A 22247-nucleotide genomic window follows, 5' to 3' on the forward strand; every position below is an offset into this window, starting at 1 on the left:
CCCTGTCAAAATGCCCTTTATCCGCAATTGCTTCAACAATCGCTTGTACGTCCTTAGGGTTTATTGGCGAGTGGACCCTCTGTCCCCTCCGTCACCCGGACCGGGAACGCCAGCGTGGCCCATGGGGCCCAATCGGCACATGCCATCTTTATTTTTCTCCAATCCGTGAGAGGGATTTGTCCCCCTCTCGGCTTTTCTTTAATTCGAGTGGGGATGTGTCGGCTTTTAACTCTATGCACCCCCACCTCCTCCTCTGAGCTCGAGTCGGTTGTGACCCCCCCGCCCCGACTAGTGTCCGAGCCGGACCTCGCCTGACCGGCCACTGCCGGGCCCCGAGCTCTTTTTGTCGGGCCCCGGCCCCGCCCACCTCCCTTGCGGAGGGGCCGCTCCCTCCCCCCGGCCCGCCCCGCCTGCTGCTCGGAGCAGACGGACGCTCTGACTGGCTCCCCGCCCCTCGCGCGCACCACCCTTCTCTCTCACGTTCTCCTCCCCCTCACGCTCGCACGCGCCATTCAATTCCAGCGCCTCCTCCCTGTTCCCGCCGGGAACATTCCCGCCCCGCCTTTCCCTTTCCCGCTCGGCGCCATCTTGGGCCGCAGGAGGTGGCGTCTCTCCGAGATTTCCTCGGGCTCCGCTTTTCCAGCGGCGCCCCTGGCCTCCTCGGCCAACCCCCCGCAGAAGGATTCCGCTCGTTTCTGTCGCTGCCGCCGCCGGCGATGAGTGACCCTAAGATGTTGCCAACGGAGGTGTGCGAGTTCCAGATGCCCATGATGAAACAGGGACCAGGACCAGGGTGCAATACGCCGGAGAATCACTCACTTTCCCTTCCCGAACCAATTCTTGACGCACGCCACGACAGAAGGCCAGCCGGTCGTTTGCACCAGCCCATTGCAGACCTAGCAAGAGACGAGCAGCATCACACGGCACTGTTGGCACCCGGCGAGCACCGACTGGATCCATGGAGCGCAGCCCTTCCGCTGCTTCGGGCAACTGGGCTCAAAACCAGCCCCCCCATCCCAAAGCTGGCCAGAAAATGCTTGGTTTGGGTATTTTTTGGGCAGTAAAATCCAGAGCCTGGGCATCTCTGGCACAAAGAGACCTGCATGATGATGAAGTACCGAAGGACGTGGACATTCCAGAAGTAGCTGAGGCCGAAGACAGCGGTGAAGAGCCCGCTCAGCACCATCCCCTCCAACAGGTAGTACCGCAGCGGGAGGCGCTCCCCAAAAATGCCGCTGCGGAGAGAGGGAAGAGTGCCGACAGGGGCCGTCACGGGCGATGCTGCCGATGGGCGGCACCACACCACGTCAGTGCCCGAATCCCAAGGGGATCCCAGCACCTAGCTGCTTTCCCGTTAGCACGACCTGACGGAAACCAGTTTGGGACTGCAAACTGGTGTGCAGAGGAGAAGGGGTGCAAAGGCCTTGGGTACCTGATAAACATCCCAATGGCATAGGCCACCTGGAAGGCATTATCCAGCGCCCCAAAAAGCTCATTGTAGTTGTCCCCATCTGCAGAAGAAATATCAGGGCCACATCAGCCAGGCTGCCATCCTGTTTCCCTCGCCGTGGCCACTGGCTGGTCCTCATCCCCCATGCCCAAAACTCTTCTCCCCGGAGAGGGGCAGCTCTTGGGCCGTGGCCAGGCGCCAGCGGCTTTGGCACCCGGTCCCGATTTCACCACTCCCTGCTGCCCTTTGGCCCGGGGACACAGGGCACATTAATTACCTCCGGGTGCCTAATGAGCAGCCGGCCCCCTGCCAAAACCTCTGACCGTGACCCGGCTCGGGGTGACGGGGGCGCTCAGCCTTACCGAAGGGTGCCCAGCTGCTATCAACATGTAGAAGATATTATTCCAGCCGGTGGGGGAGATGAGCCCTGCAAGCAGCGGCCATGGGAGCGGCGACGACCAGCATCACACAGCATGTGGTGGCTCTGCCGCCGGTGTAGTCAGAGACGAGGCCGGCAAAGATCCCACCTGCAAGAAGGAGTCACAGGGAGCAATTTCCATCAAAGCCAGGGTTGTCCCCAAGCCATCCCCGATGCACCCCAACCACCCAGGCACAAACCTAAAATGCCCCCGACGTCAAAATGAGTCGACAAGTACCCAGCTTCCTTGGCCCCAAAATGAGCTGCAAGGGAGAGAAGAGGGGTGAGAAGATGCTGTCCTTGCCACGCTTGCTCCTGCCTCACCCTCCCCAAGAGCTCACCGACATTCACGATGTAGAGGGGCAGCCAGTAGAGGAAGGTGTAGCTCACCAGTTTGGCGAAGAGCAGGCAAAGGGAGAACTCCACCACACCCTGCGAGGACAGCAGGAGACATCAGAGGAGCTTCTTTCTCCCACTGTTGATGGGGTGAGCTGCCCTGACTTTGGTCTTCCCTCCGTCCCCATCACAACACAAGCAGCATCCCATGACTCACAGGTATCCGGAGCGCCCCGAGGAAGCTGATGGCTTCAGGCTCCTCAGCTGGTTCCTTGGGGCTGTTGGAGTGATCCCCGCTGCTTTGGCCTGAGACTTTCAGTGGCCCCTCGTGGGAGGTGACTGCTTCAGGGTCCTTCTCTTTGGAGAGAAAAACCTCTGGCCGTGACCCGGCTCGGGGTGACGGGGGCGCTCAGCCTTACCGAAGGCTGCCCAGCTGCACCACGAGCTGCTGTTGGAGTCATTGTTGGGGTTCGGACCCAAGGCTGGGCAGTTGGGGTGCAGCTGGCTCTGCGGGGAGAGAGAAGGGGTGAATCTCAAGACCCCCCCATCCCCATGTCTCCTCTCCCCGTGCCTGGGGTGAGGTGGGAGCGAACCTTGACGATGCTGATGGGTTTTCGGGAGAGGTGGTAGCTGGTGGTAGCTAGTTTTCTCCGGCCCCTTTTCGGTGTGAAGTGTTATTGCTATCGGTTGAGTGCTCTTCCGAGCTCGGGTTAATCCCCCAACTCCACCCACCATAGGGGCGTCTTCCAATTTCCAACGTGGGGGCCAACTCGTCTCGGGAATAACTGTAACGTCTGCTCCGGTATCGATCAAAAAGGGGACACTAATGGTGGTGCCATTTAGGGTATTATAAAGGGAACAAGTCCCCCACACCACTGGTGGGTTATCACACTTCACTGCCAGGGCCACCCTGGGGTCTCGCCCCCAGAGGGCGGTCCTTGCTGTCCCTGAGATAAGGGCAGGTTCGACTGGACCGCTGGTTGAGCCATAAAGTTGGTTGCTTCTTGGGGGGGCTGCAGGTTCGGGGGCGCTTTGCCCCATTCGGGGTTGGCAAGTTGGGCCGCCTGGTGTCCCAAGTGGGAGAGAGCCGTGCGCGGCCCAGGTGCCCTCTCCCCGCCCCATTTCCCTGAGTTTTAGAGCTGCATTCCTTGTCAAAATGCCCTTTATCCGCAATTGCTTCAACAATTGCTTGTACGTCCTTAGGGTTTATTGGCGAGTGGACCCCCTGTCCCCTCTGTCACCCGGACCGGGAACGCCAGCGTGGCCCATGGGGCCCAATCGGCACATGCCATCTTTATTTTTCTCCAATCCGTGAGAGGGATTTGTCCCCCTCTCGGCTTTTCTTTAATTCGAGTGGGGATGTGTCGGCTTTTAACTCTATGCACCCCCTCCTCCTCCTCTGAGCTCGAGTCGGTTGTGACCCCCCCGCCCCGACTAGTGTCCGAGCCGGACCTCGCCTGACCGGCCACTGCCGGGCCCCGAGCTCTTTTTGTCGGGCCCCGGCCCCGCCCACCTCCCTTGCGGAGGGGCCGCTCCCTCCCCCCGGCCCGCCCCGCCTGCTGCTCGGAGCAGACGGACGCTCTGACTGGCTCCCCGCCCCTCGCGCGCACCACCCTTCTCTCTCACGTTCTCCTCCCCCTCACGCTCGCACGCGCCATTCAATTCCAGCGCCTCCTCCCTGTTCCCGCCGGGAACATTCCCGCCCCGCCTTTCCCTTTCCCGCTCGGCGCCATCTTGGGCCGCAGGAGGTGGCGTCTCTCCGAGATTTCCTCGGGCTCCGCTTTTCCAGCGGCGCCCCTGGCCTCCTCGGCCAACCCCCCGCAGAAGGATTCCGCTCGTTTCTGTCGCTGCCGCCGCCGGCGATGAGTGACCCTAAGATGTTGCCAACGGAGGTGTGCGAGTTCCAGATGCCCATGATGAAACAGGGACCAGGACCAGGGTGCAATACGCCGGAGAATCACTCACTTTCCCTTCCCGAACCAATTCTTGACGCACGCCACGACAGAAGGCCAGCCGGTCGTTTGCACCAGCCCATTGCAGACCTAGCAAGAGACGAGCAGCATCACACGGCACTGTTGGCACCCGGCGAGCACCGACTGGATCCATGGAGCGCAGCCCTTCCGCTGCTTCGGGCAACTGGGCTCAAAACCAGCCCCCCCATCCCAAAGCTGGCCAGAAAATGCTTGGTTTGGGTATTTTTTGGGCAGTAAAATCCAGAGCCTGGGCATCTCTGGCACAAAGAGACCTGCATGATGATGAAGTACCGAAGGACGTGGACATTCCAGAAGTAGCTGAGGCCGAAGACAGCGGTGAAGAGCCCGCTCAGCACCATCCCCTCCAACAGGTAGTACCGCAGCGGGAGGCGCTCCCCAAAAATGCCGCTGCGGAGAGAGGGAAGAGTGCCGACAGGGGCCGTCACGGGCGATGCTGCCGATGGGCGGCACCACACCACGTCAGTGCCCGAATCCCAAGGGGATCCCAGCACCTAGCTGCTTTCCCGTTAGCACGACCTGACGGAAACCAGTTTGGGACTGCAAACTGGTGTGCAGAGGAGAAGGGGTGCAAAGGCCTTGGGTACCTGATAAACATCCCAATGGCATAGGCCACCTGGAAGGCATTATCCAGCGCCCCAAAAAGCTCATTGTAGTTGTCCCCATCTGCAGAAGAAATATCAGGGCCACATCAGCCAGGCTGCCATCCTGTTTCCCTCGCCGTGGCCACTGGCTGGTCCTCATCCCCCATGCCCAAAACTCTTCTCCCCGGAGAGGGGCAGCTCTTGGGCCGTGGCCAGGCGCCAGCGGCTTTGGCACCCGGTCCCGATTTCACCACTCCCTGCTGCCCTTTGGCCCGGGGACACAGGGCACATTAATTACCTCCGGGTGCCTAATGAGCAGCCGGCCCCCTGCCAAAACCTCTGACCGTGACCCGGCTCGGGGTGACGGGGGCGCTCAGCCTTACCGAAGGGTGCCCAGCTGCTATCAACATGTAGAAGATATTATTCCAGCCGGTGGGGGAGATGAGCCCTGCAAGCAGCGGCCATGGGAGCGGCGACGACCAGCATCACACAGCATGTGGTGGCTCTGCCGCCGGTGTAGTCAGAGACGAGGCCGGCAAAGATCCCACCTGCAAGAAGGAGTCACAGGGAGCAATTTCCATCAAAGCCAGGGTTGTCCCCAAGCCATCCCCGATGCACCCCAACCACCCAGGCACAAACCTAAAATGCCCCCGACGTCAAAATGAGTCGACAAGTACCCAGCTTCCTTGGCCCCAAAATGAGCTGCAAGGGAGAGAAGAGGGGTGAGAAGATGCTGTCCTTGCCACGCTTGCTCCTGCCTCACCCTCCCCAAGAGCTCACCGACATTCACGATGTAGAGGGGCAGCCAGTAGAGGAAGGTGTAGCTCACCAGTTTGGCGAAGAGCAGGCAAAGGGAGAACTCCACCACACCCTGCGAGGACAGCAGGAGACATCAGAGGAGCTTCTTTCTCCCACTGTTGATGGGGTGAGCTGCCCTGACTTTGGTCTTCCCTCCGTCCCCATCACAACACAAGCAGCATCCCATGACTCACAGGTATCCGGAGCGCCCCGAGGAAGCTGATGGCTTCAGGCTCCTCAGCTGGTTCCTTGGGGCTGTTGGAGTGATCCCCGCTGCTTTGGCCTGAGACTTTCAGTGGCCCCTCGTGGGAGGTGACTGCTTCAGGGTCCTTCTCTTTGGAGAGAAAAACCTCTGGCCGTGACCCGGCTCGGGGTGACGGGGGCGCTCAGCCTTACCGAAGGCTGCCCAGCTGCACCACGAGCTGCTGTTGGAGTCATTGTTGGGGTTCGGACCCAAGGCTGGGCAGTTGGGGTGCAGCTGGCTCTGCGGGGAGAGAGAAGGGGTGAATCTCAAGACCCCCCCATCCCCATGTCTCCTCTCCCCGTGCCTGGGGTGAGGTGGGAGCGAACCTTGACGATGCTGATGGGTTTTCGGGAGAGGTGGTAGCTGGTGGTAGCTAGTTTTCTCCGGCCCCTTTTCGGTGTGAAGTGTTATTGCTATCGGTTGAGTGCTCTTCCGAGCTCGGGTTAATCCCCCAACTCCACCCACCATAGGGGCGTCTTCCAATTTCCAACGTGGGGGCCAACTCGTCTCGGGAATAACTGTAACGTCTGCTCCGGTATCGATCAAAAAGGGGACACTAATGGTGGTGCCATTTAGGGTATTATAAAGGGAACAAGTCCCCCACACCACTGGTGGGTTATCACACTTCACTGCCAGGGCCACCCTGGGGTCTCGCCCCCAGAGGGCGGTCCTTGCTGTCCCTGAGATAAGGGCAGGTTCGACTGGACCGCTGGTTGAGCCATAAAGTTGGTTGCTTCTTGGGGGGGCTGCAGGTTCGGGGGCGCTTCGCCCCATTCGGGGTTGGCAAGTTGGGCCGCCTGGTGTCCCAAGTGGGAGAGAGCCGTGCGCGGCCCAGGTGCCCTCTCCCCGCCCCATTTCCCTGAGTTTTAGAGCTGCATTCCTTGTCAAAATGCCCTTTATCCGCAATTGCTTCAACAATTGCTTGTACGTCCTTAGGGTTTATTGGCGAGTGGACCCCCTGTCCCCTCTGTCACCCGGACCGGGAACGCCAGCGTGGCCCATGGGGCCCAATCGGCACATGCCATCTTTATTTTTCTCCAATCCGTGAGAGGGATTTGTCCCCCTCTCGGCTTTTCTTTAATTCGAGTGGGGATGTGTCGGCTTTTAACTCTATGCACCCCCACCTCCTCCTCTGAGCTCGAGTCGGTTGTGACCCCCCCGCCCCGACTAGTGTCCGAGCCGGACCTCGCCTGACCGGCCACTGCCGGGCCCCGAGCTCTTTTTGTCGGGCCCCGGCCCCCACCTCCCTTGCGGAGGGGCCGCTCCCTCCCCCCGGCCCGCCCCGCCTGCTGCTCGGAGCAGACGGACGCTCTGACTGGCTCCCCGCCCCTCGCGCGCACCACCCTTCTCTCTCACGTTCTCCTCCCCCTCACGCTCGCACGCGCCATTCAATTCCAGCGCCTCCTCCCTGTTCCCGCCGGGAACATTCCCGCCCCGCCTTTCCCTTTCCCGCTCGGCGCCATCTTGGGCCGCAGGAGGTGGCGTCTCTCCGAGATTTCCTCGGGCTCCGCTTTTCCAGCGGCGCCCCTGGCCTCCTCGGCCAACCCCCCGCAGAAGGATTCCGCTCGTTTCTGTCGCTGCCGCCGCCGGCGATGAGTGACCCTAAGATGTTGCCAACGGAGGTGTGCGAGTTCCAGATGCCCATGATGAAACAGGGACCAGGACCAGGGTGCAATACGCCGGAGAATCACTCACTTTCCCTTCCCGAACCAATTCTTGACGCACGCCACGACAGAAGGCCAGCCGGTCGTTTGCACCAGCCCATTGCAGACCTAGCAAGAGACGAGCAGCATCACACGGCACTGTTGGCACCCGGCGAGCACCGACTGGATCCATGGAGCGCAGCCCTTCCGCTGCTTCGGGCAACTGGGCTCAAAACCAGCCCCCCCATCCCAAAGCTGGCCAGAAAATGCTTGGTTTGGGTATTTTTGGGGCAGTAAAATCCAGAGCCTGGGCATCTCTGGCACAGAGAGACCTGCATGATGATGAAGTACCAGAAGACGTGGACATTCCAGAAGTAGCTGAGGCCGAAGACAGCGGTGAAGAGCCCGCTCAGCACCATCCCCGCCGACAGGTGGTACCGCAGCGGGAGGCGCTCCCCGAAAATGCCGCTGCGGAGAGAGGGAAGAGTGCCGACAGGGGCTGTCACGGGCGATGCTGCCGATGGGCGGCACCACACCACGTCAGTGCCCGAATCCCAAGGGGATCCCAGCACCTAGCTGCTTTCCCGTTAGCACGACCTGACGGAAACCAGTTTGGGACTGCAAACTGGTGTGCAGAGGAGAAGGGGTGCAAAGGCCTTGGGTACCTGATAAACATCCCAATGGCATAGGCCACCCGGAAGGCATTATCCAGCGCCCCAAAAAGCTCATTGTAGTTGTCCCCATCTGCAAAAGAAATACCAGGGCCACATCAGCCAGGCTGCCATCCTGTTTCCCTCGCTGTGGCCACTGGCTGGTCCTCATCCCCCATCCCCAAAACTCTTCTCCCCGGGGAGGGGCAGCTCTTGGGCCGTGGCCAGGCGCCAGCGGCTTTGGCACCCGGTCCCGATTTCACCACTCGCTGCTGCCCTTTGGCCCGGGGACACAGGGCACATTAATTACCTCCGGGTGCCTAATGAGCAGCCGGCCCCCTGCCAAAACCTCTGGCCGTGACCCGGCTCGGGGTGACGGGGGCGCTCAGCCTTACCGAAGGGTGCCCAGCTGCTATCAACATGTAGAAGACATTATTCCAGCCGGTGGGGGAGATGAGCCCTGCAAGCAGCGGCCATGGGAGCGGCGACGACCAGCATCACACAGCATGTGGTGGCTCTGCCGCCGGTGTAGTCAGAGACGAGGCCGGCAAAGATCCCACCTGCAAGAAGGAGTCACAGGGAGCAATTTCCATCAAAGCCAGGGTTGTCCCCAAGCCATCCCCGATGCACCCCAACCACCCAGGCACAAACCTAAAATGCCCCCGACGTCAAAATGAGTCGACAAGTCCCCAGCTTCCTTGGCCCCAAAATGAGCTGCAAGGGAGAGAAGAGGGGTGAGAAGATGCTGTCCTTGCCACGCTTGCTCCTGCCTCACCCTCCCCAAGAGCTCACCGACATTCACGATGTAGAGGGGCAGCCAGTAGAGGAAGGTCTAGCTCACCAGCTTGGCGAAGAGCAGGCAAAGGGAGAACTCCACCACACCCTGCGAGGACAGCAGGAGACATCAGAGGAGCTTCTTTCTCCCACTGTTGATGGGGTGAGCTGCCCTGGCTTTGCTCTTCCCTCCGTCCCCATCACAACACAAGCAGCATCCCATGACTCACAGGTATCCGGAGCGCCCCGAGGAAGCTGATGGCTTCAGGCTCCTCAGCTGGTTCCTTGGGGCTGTTGGAGTGATCCCCGCTGCTTTGGCCTGAGACTTTCAGTGGCCCCTCGTGGGAGGTGACTGCTTCAGGGTCCTTCTCTTTGGAGAGAAAAACCCCTGGCCGTGACCCGGCTCGGGGTGACGGGGGCGCTCAGCCTTACCGAAGGGTGCCCAGCTGCACCACGAGCTGCTGTTGGAGTCATTGTGGGGGTTCGGACCCAAGGCTGAGCAGTTGGGGTGCAGCTGGCTCTGCGGGGAGAGAGAATGGGTGAATCTCAAGACCCCCCCATCCCCATGTCTCCTCTCCCCGTGCCTGGGGTGAGGTGGGAGCGAACCTTGACGATGCTGATGGGTTTTCGGGAGAGGTGGTAGCTGGTGGTAGCTAGTTTTCTCCGGCCCCTTTTCAGTGTGAAGCGTTATTGCTATCGGTTGAGTGCTCTTCCGAGCTCGGGTTAATCCCCCAACTCCACCCACCATAGGGGCGTCTTCCAATTTCCAACGTGGAGGCCAACTCGTCTCGGGAATAACTGTAACGTCTGCTCCGGTATCGATCAAAAAGGGGACACTAATGGTGGTGCCATTTAGGGTATTATAAAGGGAACAAGTCCCCCACACCACTGGTGGGTTATCACACTTCACTGCCAGGGCCACCCTGGGGTCTCGCCCCCAGAGGGCGGTCCTTGCTGTCCCTGAGATAAGGGCAGGTTCGACTGGACCGCTGGTTGAGCCATAAAGTTGGTTGCTTCTCGGGGGGGCTGCAGGTTCGGGGGCGCTTTGCCCCATTCGGGGTTGGCAAGTTGGGCCGCCTGGTGTCCCAAGTGGGAGAGAGCCGTGCGCGGCCCAGGTGCCCTCTCCCCACCCCATTTCCCTGAGTTTTAGAGCTGCATTCCTTGGCAAAATGCCCTTTATCCGCAATTGCTTCAACAATTGCTTGTACGTCCTTAGGGTTTATTGGCGAGTGGACCCTCTGTCCCCTCTGTCACCCGGACCGGGAACGCCAGCGTGGCCCATGGGGCCCAATCGGCACATGCCATCTTTATTTTTCTCCAATCCGTGAGAGGGATTTGTCCCCCTCTCGGCTTTTCTTCAATTCGAGTGGGGATGTGTCGGCTTTTAACTCTATGCACCCCCACCTCCTCCTCTGAGCTCGAGTCGGTTGTGACCCCCCCGCCCCGACTAGTGTCCGAGCCGGACCTCGCCTGACTGGCCACTGCCGGGCCCCGAGCTCTTTTTGTCGGGCCCCGGCCCCCACCTCCCTTGCGGAGGGGCCGCTCCCTCCCCCCGGCTCGCCCCGCCTGCTGCTCGGAGCAGACGGACGCTCTGACTGGCTCCCCGCCCCTCGCGCGCACCACCCTTCTCTCTCACGTTCTCCTCCCCCTCACGCTCGCACGCGCCATTCAATTCCAGCGCCTCCTCCCTGTTCCCGCCGGGAACATTCCCGCCCCGCCTTTCCCTTTCCCGCTCGGCGCCATCTTGGGCCGCAGGAGGTGGCGTCTCTCCGAGATTTCCTTGGGCTCCGCTTTTCCAGCGGCGCCCCTGGCCTCCTTGGCCAACCCCCCGCAGAAGGATTCCGCTCGTTTCTGTCGCTGCCGCCGCCGGCGATGAGTGACCCTAAGATGTTGCCAACGGAGGTGTGCGAGTTCCAGATGCCCATGATGAAACAGGGACCAGGACCAGGGTGCAATACGCCGGAGAATCACTCACTTTCCCTTCCCGAACCAATTCTTGACGCACGCCACGACAGAAGGCCAGCCGGTCGTTTGCACCAGCCCATTGCAGACCTAGCAAGAGACGAGCAGCATCACACGGCACTGTTGGCACCCGGCGAGCACCGACTGGATCCATGGAGCGCAGCCCTTCCGCTGCTTCGGGCAACTGGGCTCAAAACCAGCCCCCCCATCCCAAAGCTGGCCAGAAAATGCTTGGTTTGGGTATTTTTTGGGCAGTAAAATCCAGAGCCTGGGCATCTCTGGCACAAAGAGACCTGCATGATGATGAAGTACCGAAGGACGTGGACATTCCAGAAGTAGCTGAGGCCGAAGACAGCGGTGAAGAGCCCGCTCAGCACCATCCCCTCCAACAGGTAGTACCGCAGCGGGAGGCGCTCCCCAAAAATGCCGCTGCGGAGAGAGGGAAGAGTGCCGACAGGGGCCGTCACGGGCGATGCTGCCGATGGGCGGCACCACACCACGTCAGTGCCCGAATCCCAAGGGGATCCCAGCACCTAGCTGCTTTCCCGTTAGCACGACCTGACGGAAACCAGTTTGGGACTGCAAACTGGTGTGCAGAGGAGAAGGGGTGCAAAGGCCTTGGGTACCTGATAAACATCCCAATGGCATAGGCCACCTGGAAGGCATTATCCAGCGCCCCAAAAAGCTCATTGTAGTTGTCCCCATCTGCAGAAGAAATATCAGGGCCACATCAGCCAGGCTGCCATCCTGTTTCCCTCGCCGTGGCCACTGGCTGGTCCTCATCCCCCATGCCCAAAACTCTTCTCCCCGGAGAGGGGCAGCTCTTGGGCCGTGGCCAGGCGCCAGCGGCTTTGGCACCCGGTCCCGATTTCACCACTCCCTGCTGCCCTTTGGCCCGGGGACACAGGGCACATTAATTACCTCCGGGTGCCTAATGAGCAGCCGGCCCCCTGCCAAAACCTCTGACCGTGACCCGGCTCGGGGTGACGGGGGCGCTCAGCCTTACCGAAGGGTGCCCAGCTGCTATCAACATGTAGAAGATATTATTCCAGCCGGTGGGGGAGATGAGCCCTGCAAGCAGCGGCCATGGGAGCGGCGACGACCAGCATCACACAGCATGTGGTGGCTCTGCCGCCGGTGTAGTCAGAGACGAGGCCGGCAAAGATCCCACCTGCAAGAAGGAGTCACAGGGAGCAATTTCCATCAAAGCCAGGGTTGTCCCCAAGCCATCCCCGATGCACCCCAACCACCCAGGCACAAACCTAAAATGCCCCCGACGTCAAAATGAGTCGACAAGTACCCAGCTTCCTTGGCCCCAAAATGAGCTGCAAGGGAGAGAAGAGGGGTGAGAAGATGCTGTCCTTGCCACGCTTGCTCCTGCCTCACCCTCCCCAAGAGCTCACCGACATTCACGATGTAGAGGGGCAGCCAGTAGAGGAAGGTGTAGCTCACCAGTTTGGCGAAGAGCAGGCAAAGGGAGAACTCCACCACACCCTGCGAGGACAGCAGGAGACATCAGAGGAGCTTCTTTCTCCCACTGTTGATGGGGTGAGCTGCCCTGACTTTGGTCTTCCCTCCGTCCCCATCACAACACAAGCAGCATCCCATGACTCACAGGTATCCGGAGCGCCCCGAGGAAGCTGATGGCTTCAGGCTCCTCAGCTGGTTCCTTGGGGCTGTTGGAGTGATCCCCGCTGCTTTGGCCTGAGACTTTCAGTGGCCCCTCGTGGGAGGTGACTGCTTCAGGGTCCTTCTCTTTGGAGAGAAAAACCTCTGGCCGTGACCCGGCTCGGGGTGACGGGGGCGCTCAGCCTTACCGAAGGGTGCCCAGCTGCACCACGAGCTGCTGTTGGAGTCATTGTGGGGGTTCGGACCCAAGGCTGAGCAGTTGGGGTGCAGCTGGCTCTGCGGGGAGAGAGAATGGGTGAATCTCAAGACCCCCCCATCCCCATGTCTCCTCTCCCCGTGCCTGGGGTGAGGTGGGAGCGAACCTTGACGATGCTGATGGGTTTTCGGGAGAGGTGGTAGCTGGTGGTAGCTAGTTTTCTCCGGCCCCTTTTCAGTGTGAAGCGTTATTGCTATCGGTTGAGTGCTCTTCCGAGCTCGGGTTAATCCCCCAACTCCACCCACCATAGGGGCGTCTTCCAATTTCCAACGTGGAGGCCAACTCGTCTCGGGAATAACTGTAACGTCTGCTCCGGTATCGATCAAAAAGGGGACACTAATGGTGGTGCCATTTAGGGTATTATAAAGGGAACAAGTCCCCCACACCACTGGTGGGTTATCACACTTCACTGCCAGGGCCACCCTGGGGTCTCGCCCCCAGAGGGCGGTCCTTGCTGTCCCTGAGATAAGGGCAGGTTCGACTGGACCGCTGGTTGAGCCATAAAGTTGGTTGCTTCTCGGGGGGGCTGCAGGTTCGGGGGCGCTTTGCCCCATTCGGGGTTGGCAAGTTGGGCCGCCTGGTGTCCCAAGTGGGAGAGAGCCGTGCGCGGCCCAGGTGCCCTCTCCCCGCCCCATTTCCCTGAGTTTTAGAGCTGCATTCCTTGGCAAAATGCCCTTTATCCGCAATTGCTTCAACAATTGCTTGTACGTCCTTAGGGTTTATTGGCGAGTGGACCCTCTGTCCCCTCTGTCACCCGGACCGGGAACGCCAGCGTGGCCCATGGGGCCCAATCGGCACATGCCATCTTTATTTTTCTCCAATCCGTGAGAGGGATTTGTCCCCCTCTCGGCTTTTCTTTAATTCGAGTGGGGATGTGTCGGCTTTTAACTCTATGCACCCCCACCTCCTCCTCTGAGCTCGAGTCGGTTGTGACCCCCCCGCCCCGACTAGTGTCCGAGCCGGACCTCGCCTGACTGGCCACTGCCGGGCCCCGAGCTCTTTTTGTCGGGCCCCGGCCCCCACCTCCCTTGCGGAGGGGCCGCTCCCTCCCCCCGGCCCGCCCCGCCTGCTGCTCGGAGCAGACGGACGCTCTGACTGGCTCCCCGCCCCTCGCGCGCACCACCCTTCTCTCTCACGTTCTCCTCCCCCTCACGCTCGCACGCGCCATTCAATTCCAGCGCCTCCTCCCTGTTCCCGCCGGGAACATTCCCGCCCCGCCTTTCCCTTTCCCGCTCGGCGCCATCTTGGGCCGCAGGAGGTGGCGTCTCTCCGAGATTTCCTCGGGCTCCGCTTTTCCAGCGGCGCCCCTGGCCTCCTCGGCCAACCCCCCGCAGAAGGATTCCGCTCGTTTCTGTCGCTGCCGCCGCCGGCGATGAGTGACCCTAAGATGTTGCCAACGGAGGTGTGCGAGTTCCAGATGCCCATGATGAAACAGGGACCAGGACCAGGGTGCAATACGCCGGAGAATCACTCACTTTCCCTTCCCGAACCAATTCTTGACGCACGCCACGACAGAAGGCCAGCCGGTCGTTTGCACCAGCCCATTGCAGACCTAGCAAGAGACGAGCAGCATCACACGGCACTGTTGGCACCCGGCGAGCACCGACTGGATCCATGGAGCGCAGCCCTTCCGCTGCTTCGGGCAACTGGGCTCAAAACCAGCCCCCCCATCCCAAAGCTGGCCAGAAAATGCTTGGTTTGGGTATTTTTGGGGCAGTAAAATCCAGAGCCTGGGCATCTCTGGCACAGAGAGACCTGCATGATGATGAAGTACCAGAAGACGTGGACATTCCAGAAGTAGCTGAGGCCGAAGACAGCGGTGAAGAGCCCGCTCAGCACCATCCCCGCCGACAGGTGGTACCGCAGCGGGAGGCGCTCCCCGAAAATGCCGCTGCGGAGAGAGGGAAGAGTGCCGACAGGGGCTGTCACGGGCGATGCTGCCGATGGGCGGCACCACACCACGTCAGTGCCCGAATCCCAAGGGGATCCCAGCACCTAGCTGCTTTCCCGTTAGCACGACCTGACGGAAACCAGTTTGGGACTGCAAACTGGTGTGCAGAGGAGAAGGGGTGCAAAGGCCTTGGGTACCTGATAAACATCCCAATGGCATAGGCCACCCGGAAGGCATTATCCAGCGCCCCAAAAAGCTCATTGTAGTTGTCCCCATCTGCAAAAGAAATACCAGGGCCACATCAGCCAGGCTGCCATCCTGTTTCCCTCGCTGTGGCCACTGGCTGGTCCTCATCCCCCATCCCCAAAACTCTTCTCCCCGGGGAGGGGCAGCTCTTGGGCCGTGGCCAGGCGCCAGCGGCTTTGGCACCCGGTCCCGATTTCACCACTCGCTGCTGCCCTTTGGCCCGGGGACACAGGGCACATTAATTACCTCCGGGTGCCTAATGAGCAGCCGGCCCCCTGCCAAAACCTCTGGCCGTGACCCGGCTCGGGGTGACGGGGGCGCTCAGCCTTACCGAAGGGTGCCCAGCTGCTATCAACATGTAGAAGACATTATTCCAGCCGGTGGGGGAGATGAGCCCTGCAAGCAGCGGCCATGGGAGCGGCGACGACCAGCATCACACAGCATGTGGTGGCTCTGCCGCCGGTGTAGTCAGAGACGAGGCCGGCAAAGATCCCACCTGCAAGAAGGAGTCACAGGGAGCAATTTCCATCAAAGCCAGGGTTGTCCCCAAGCCATCCCCGATGCACCCCAACCACCCAGGCACAAACCTAAAATGCCCCCGACGTCAAAATGAGTCGACAAGTCCCCAGCTTCCTTGGCCCCAAAATGAGCTGCAAGGGAGAGAAGAGGGGTGAGAAGATGCTGTCCTTGCCACGCTTGCTCCTGCCTCACCCTCCCCAAGAGCTCACCGACATTCACGATGTAGAGGGGCAGCCAGTAGAGGAAGGTCTAGCTCACCAGCTTGGCGAAGAGCAGGCAAAGGGAGAACTCCACCACACCCTGCGAGGACAGCAGGAGACATCAGAGGAGCTTCTTTCTCCCACTGTTGATGGGGTGAGCTGCCCTGGCTTTGCTCTTCCCTCCGTCCCCATCACAACACAAGCAGCATCCCATGACTCACAGGTATCCGGAGCGCCCCGAGGAAGCTGATGGCTTCAGGCTCCTCAGCTGGTTCCTTGGGGCTGTTGGAGTGATCCCCGCTGCTTTGGCCTGAGACTTTCAGTGGCCCCTCGTGGGAGGTGACTGCTTCAGGGTCCTTCTCTTTGGAGAGAAAAACCTCTGGCCGTGACCCGGCTCGGGGTGACGGGGGCGCTCAGCCTTACCGAAGGGTGCCCAGCTGCACCACGAGCTGCTGTTGGAGTCATTGTGGGGGTTCGGACCCAAGGCTGAGCAGTTGGGGTGCAGCTGGCTCTGCGGGGAGAGAGAATGGGTGAATCTCAAGACCCCCCCATCCCCATGTCTCCTCTCCCCGTGCCTGGGGTGAGGTGGGAGCGAACCTTGACGATGCTGATGGGTTTTCGGGAGAGGTGGTAGCTGGTGGTAGCTAGTTTTCTCCGGCCCCTTTTCAGTGTGAAGCGTTATTGCTATCGGTTGAGTGCTCTTCCGAGCTCGGGTTAATCCCCCAACTCCACCCACCATAGGGGCGTCTTCCAATTTCCAACGTGGAGGCCAACTCGTCTCGGGAATAACTGTAACGTCTGCTCCGGTATCGATCAAAAAGGGGACACTAATGGTGGTGCCATTTAGGGTATTATAAAGGGAACAAGTCCCCCACACCACTGGTGGGTTATCACACTTCACTGCCAGGGCCACCCTGGGGTCTCGCCCCCAGAGGGCGGTCCTTGCTGTCCCTGAGATAAGGGCAGGTTCGACTGGACCGCTGGTTGAGCCATAAAGTTGGTTGCTTCTCGGGGGGGCTGCAGGTTCGGGGGCGCTTTGCCCCATTCGGGGTTGGCAAGTTGGGCCGCCTGGTGTCCCAAGTGGGAGAGAGCCGTGCGCGGCCCAGGTGCCCTCTCCCCACCCCATTTCCCTGAGTTTTAGAGCTGCATTCCTTGGCAAAATGCCCTTTATCCGCAATTGCTTCAACAATTGCTTGTACGTCCTTAGGGTTTATTGGCGAGTGGACCCTCTGTCCCCTCTGTCACCCGGACCGGGAACGCCAGCGTGGCCCATGGGGCCCAATCGGCACATGCCATCTTTATTTTTCTCCAATCCGTGAGAGGGATTTGTCCCCCTCTCGGCTTTTCTTCAATTCGAGTGGGGATGTGTCGGCTTTTAACTCTATGCACCCCCACCTCCTCCTCTGAGCTCGAGTCGGTTGTGACCCCCCCGCCCCGACTAGTGTCCGAGCCGGACCTCGCCTGACTGGCCACTGCCGGGCCCCGAGCTCTTTTTGTCGGGCCCCGGCCCCCACCTCCCTTGCGGAGGGGCCGCTCCCTCCCCCCGGCTCGCCCCGCCTGCTGCTCGGAGCAGACGGACGCTCTGACTGGCTCCCCGCCCCTCGCGCGCACCACCCTTCTCTCTCACGTTCTCCTCCCCCTCACGCTCGCACGCGCCATTCAATTCCAGCGCCTCCTCCCTGTTCCCGCCGGGAACATTCCCGCCCCGCCTTTCCCTTTCCCGCTCGGCGCCATCTTGGGCCGCAGGAGGTGGCGTCTCTCCGAGATTTCCTTGGGCTCCGCTTTTCCAGCGGCGCCCCTGGCCTCCTTGGCCAACCCCCCGCAGAAGGATTCCGCTCGTTTCTGTCGCTGCCGCCGCCGGCGATGAGTGACCCTAAGATGTTGCCAACGGAGGTGTGCGAGTTCCAGATGCCCATGATGAAACAGGGACCAGGACCAGGGTGCAATACGCCGGAGAATCACTCACTTTCCCTTCCCGAACCAATTCTTGACGCACGCCACGACAGAAGGCCAGCCGGTCGTTTGCACCAGCCCATTGCAGACCTAGCAAGAGACGAGCAGCATCACACGGCACTGTTGGCACCCGGCGAGCACCGACTGGATCCATGGAGCGCAGCCCTTCCGCTGCTTCGGGCAACTGGGCTCAAAACCAGCCCCCCCATCCCAAAGCTGGCCAGAAAATGCTTGGTTTGGGTATTTTTTGGGCAGTAAAATCCAGAGCCTGGGCATCTCTGGCACAGAGAGACCTGCATGATGATGAAGTACCAGAAGACGTGGACATTCCAGAAGTAGCTGAGGCCGAAGACAGCGGTGAAGAGCCCGCTCAGCACCATCCCCGCCGACAGGTGGTACCGCAGCAGGAGGCGCTCCCCGAAAATGCCGCTGCGGAGAGAGGGAAGAGTGCCGACAGGGGCTGTCACGGGCGATGCTGCCGATGGGCGGCACCACACCACGTCAGTGCCCGAATCCCAAGGGGATCCCAGCACCTAGCTGCTTTCCCGTTAGCACGACCTGACGGAAACCAGTTTGGGACTGCAAACTGGTGGGCAGAGGAGAAGGGGTGCAAAGGCCTTGGGTACCTGATAAACATCCCAATGGCATAGGCCACCTGGAAGGCATTATCCAGCGCCCCAAAAAGCTCATTGTAGTTGTCCCCATCTGCAGAAGAAATACCAGGGCCACATCAGCCAGGCTGCCATCCTGTTTCCCTCGCCGTGGCCACTGGCTGGTCCTCATCCCTCATCCCCGAAACTCTTCTCCCCGGGGAGGGGCAGATCTTGGGCCGTGGCCAGGCGCCAGCGGCTTTGGCACCCGGTCCCGATTTCACCACTCGCTGCTGCCCTTTGGCCCGGGGACACAGGGCACATTAATTACCTCCGGGTGCCTAATGAGCAGCCGGCCCCCTGCCAAAACCTCTGGCCGTGACCCGGCTCGGGGTGACGGGGGCGCTCAGCCTTACCGAAGGGTGCCCAGCTGCTATCAACATGTAGAAGACATTCTTCCAGCCGGTGGGGGAGATGAGCCCTGCAAGCAGCGGCCATGGGAGCGGCGATGACCAGCATCACACAGCATGTGGTGGCTCTGCCGCCGGTGTAGTCAGAGACGAGGCCGGCAAAGATCCCACCTGCAAGAAGGAGTCACAGGGAGCAATTCCCATCAAAGCCAGGGTTGTCCCCAAGCCATCCCCGATGCACCCCAACCACCCAGGCACAAACCTAAAATGCCCCCGACGTCAAAATGAGTCGACAAGTCCCCAGCTTCCTTGGCCCCAAAATGAGCTGCAAGGGAGAGAAGAGGGGTGAGAAGATGCTGTCCTTGCCACGCTTGCTCCTGCCTCACCCTCCCCAAGAGCTCACCGACATTCACGATGTAGAGGGGCAGCCAGTAGAGGAAGGTGTAGCTCACCAGCTTGGCGAAGAGGAGGCAAAGGGAGAACTCCACCACACCCTGCGAGGACAGCAGGAGACATCAGAGGAGCTTCTTTCTCCCACTGTTGATGGGGTGAGCTGCCCTGACTTTGCTCTTCCCTCCGTCCCCATCACAACACAAGCAGCATCCCATGACTCACAGGTATCCAGAGCGCCCCGAGGAAGCTGATGGCTTCAGGCTCCTCAGCTGGTTCCTTGGGGCTGTTGGAGTGATCCCCGCTGCTTTGGCCTGAGACTTTCAGTGGCCCCTCGTGGGAGGTGACTGCTTCAGGGTCCTTCTCTTTGGAGAGAAAAACCTCTGGCCGTGACCCGGCTCGGGGTGACGGGGGCGCTCAGCCTTACCGAAGGGTGCCCAACTGCACCACGAGCTGCTGTTGGAGTCATTGTGGGGGTTCGGACCCAAGGCTGAGCAGTTGGGGTGCAGCTGGCTCTGCGGGGAGAGAGAAGGGGTGAATCTCAAGACCCCCCCATCCCCACGTCTCCTCTCCCCGTGCCTGGGGTGAGGTGGGAGCGAACCTTGACGATGCTGATGGGTTTTCGGGAGAGGTGGTTGCTGGTGTAGCAGAGGAAGGTCAGCACGAGCGTCAGGCCCCGATACCTGTGGGATGGAGAGACCAGAGGGGTCAGGGTTGAGGGATGGGGATGGGTGGCAAAGCCCAGCCCAGTGGGGATGTCTCAGCTCCAGCCTTGAATTATTCATGCTTTTCGTTCCCAGATCTAAAATCCATGCTTTTTGGAGAAAATTATCCAGTGAGGGGGATGAGAGGCAATGCTCCCATTAATCTCAGCCAGGATGAATCTGCTCGGGGTGCGGATGCAGATTTAGGGTGCACACAGGGCCCCATCACTGTTTAACCTGCAGGGTCTTAGAAACACATTGGAAAAAAACACATAGAATCGTGGAATGATTTGGGTTGGAAGGGACCTCAAACCCATCCAGTTCCACCCCTGCCATGGGCAGGGACACCTCCCACTGCATCAGGGGCTCCAAGCCCCATCCAACCTGACCTTGAACCAGGGATGGGAAAGCCACAACTTCTTCTGGACAACCTGGGCCAGGGCCTCCCCACCCTCAGCGTGAAGAATTTCTTCCTAATGTCTAATCTAAATCTTCCCCCTTCCAATTTAAAGCCATTCCCCCTCATCCTATCATTCCAGATCTCTGTGAAAAGCCCCTCCCCAGCTTTCCTGGAGGCCCTTTCAGCACTGGAAGCTGCTCTAAGGTCTCCCCAGAGCCTTCTCTTCTCCAGGCTGAACAACCCCAACTCTCAGCCTGTCCTCACGGCAGAGAAGCTCCAGCTCTTGGATCATCTCCGTGGCCTCCTCTGGGCCTGTTCCAACAGTTCCATCTCCTTCTTATGTTGAGGATTCCAGAAGTGGACACAGCACCAGGGTCATTCTTGCTTGTTTCCCTGACAAGATCCCCCTGACACCGAAGGGGACTCTGGTGCCGATCAGGGAGCCGAACCCTCTCAGCCGAGCCGGGAGGGAGGTGCCCAGTGTGGCCAGAGGCCCAGGATGCGGTGTAAGGGCTGTTGGGTTTCTGTGGGGGCACCGAGTGGTGTTTCCACCTCCTCAAGCTGCCATCCCGGCAAACCACAGGGTGAGCAAGCGCTTTCCCAGCATCACGGGTGGAAACAGGGCACGAGCCGGTGGCTGATTCATCACTTCTGGTGTTAACCAAAAATAGCGTTGGGGGGAGGTATGGCCTGAGCAACATCCAGTTCCTCCACCTTGTCCTCTTTGCTTGAATAAAATGCAGGAAAATAGCGGGGAAACGGGGCCTGGGCTTGGGGCTGCTGCTCCCAGCAAAGCTGAGGGATAAAGCCTGGAGAATCCCAAATAGGATCCAGCACCTTCCAGAGCGGGATGAGCATCCCCGAGGGATTTAGGGCACTCCTGTGTTTAGGGAAGGGTTTGCAGAGGGTTTTACGGCAGCGCAAAGGATGTGAGCGGCCGGGGCAGCTGTGGCTCTGGGCGATGTCACGGGGTTGCTCCACGTTTAGGAAAAAAAACAAATAAAAGAAGGAAAAAAAAAGTTTTAGCCTGTCCTGCTCTTAACCACAGCTTCACAGCACTGCAGGGATTCAAGGTACCCAGTGCAGTGCCCGGCGACTGCGCCAAAGCCAAAGAATTCCTGGTTCTCAGTCCAGAGGGAGAAGAACCTCCCTGGACCTGCTGGTCACACCGTTTCTGATCCAAGCCAAGATGCCATTGGCCTTCTTGGCCACCTGGGCCCCTGCTGGCTCATGTTCAGTCGCTGTCAACCAACACCCCCAGGTCCCTCTCCTCCAGGCAGTTTCCAGCCAGACCTCCTAGTCTGGAGCTGCTCAGGGTTGTTGTGCCCCAAGTGCAGGACCCGGCATTTGGCCTTGTTAAACCTCATCCCATTGGTCTCAGCCCACGGATCCAGCCTGTTCAGATCCTTTTGGAGCCTCCCGACCCTCCAGCAGATCCAGCTTCCACCCAGCTTAGTGTTGTCCGCAAACTTTATGCAGAGACGCTGAGTGCATCGACAAAGCTCAGCCGTGAAGCCCCCAGCGTGCCCGTCTCACAGCAGCACAAAGCTCGGCCACGTCCCGCCGTGTTTGCATTAACCAAATTGGCCCAGTTTTGTCCCTAAATAGCAAAACTCCTTGGATTTGGGGGGTTGAAGCCTGTCTCGAGCAGAGATGCTCCTGGCAGCAGGGTGGACAGGAGCTAGCAGCGATGGCAACGAGCAACGCGGGGTTCGTAAAACACAGACCAGTCTGACACGGGGGGCAGGAGGGTGGGGAATTGCCATTCCATGGGGAGCACCTTCCAGGAGCAGGACAGGGACACTGGCACGAGGGGCTGGTGAGCTCCGTGCTGCCGGGAGACATGGGATCAGGTTCAGGAACGGGATCGGCATTAGGACTGACACCAGGATCAGGACCAGAACCTGGATGGGGATTGGGCCCAGGATGGGATGGGGAATGGGACCAGGATGGGGACTGGGACTGGACAGACATAGGGATGGGGATGGGGATAGGAACAGGGACCAGGAGCGGGATGGGGACTGGGAGGGAGATAGGGATTGGGACTGGGATAGGAATCAGGACCGGGATAAGGATTGGGATCAGGACCAGAACAGGGATTGGGATGGGGATCAGGATGGAGATCGGGACAGGACTGAGATCTTGATGAAGACCTGGATGGGGACCGGGATAGGGACTGCGATGGGGTCCAGGATGGTGATGGGGCTGG

At 60.2% G+C, this 22247-nt stretch overlaps 2 pseudogenes; both read right to left on the reverse strand.

Moving 5' to 3' along the window:
- Positions 1-8546: 8546 nt before the first annotated feature.
- Positions 8547-9268, reverse strand: LOC138734190 (glucose-6-phosphate exchanger SLC37A2-like; annotated as a pseudogene).
- Positions 9269-11893: 2625 nt separating this feature from the next.
- Positions 11894-14909, reverse strand: LOC138734206 (glucose-6-phosphate exchanger SLC37A2-like; annotated as a pseudogene).
- Positions 14910-22247: the final 7338 nt, after the last annotated feature.

Source organism: Phaenicophaeus curvirostris, unplaced genomic scaffold (genome assembly GCF_032191515.1).
Source record: "Phaenicophaeus curvirostris isolate KB17595 unplaced genomic scaffold, BPBGC_Pcur_1.0 scaffold_69, whole genome shotgun sequence".
Classification (NCBI taxonomy): Eukaryota; Metazoa; Chordata; class Aves; order Cuculiformes; family Cuculidae; genus Phaenicophaeus; species Phaenicophaeus curvirostris.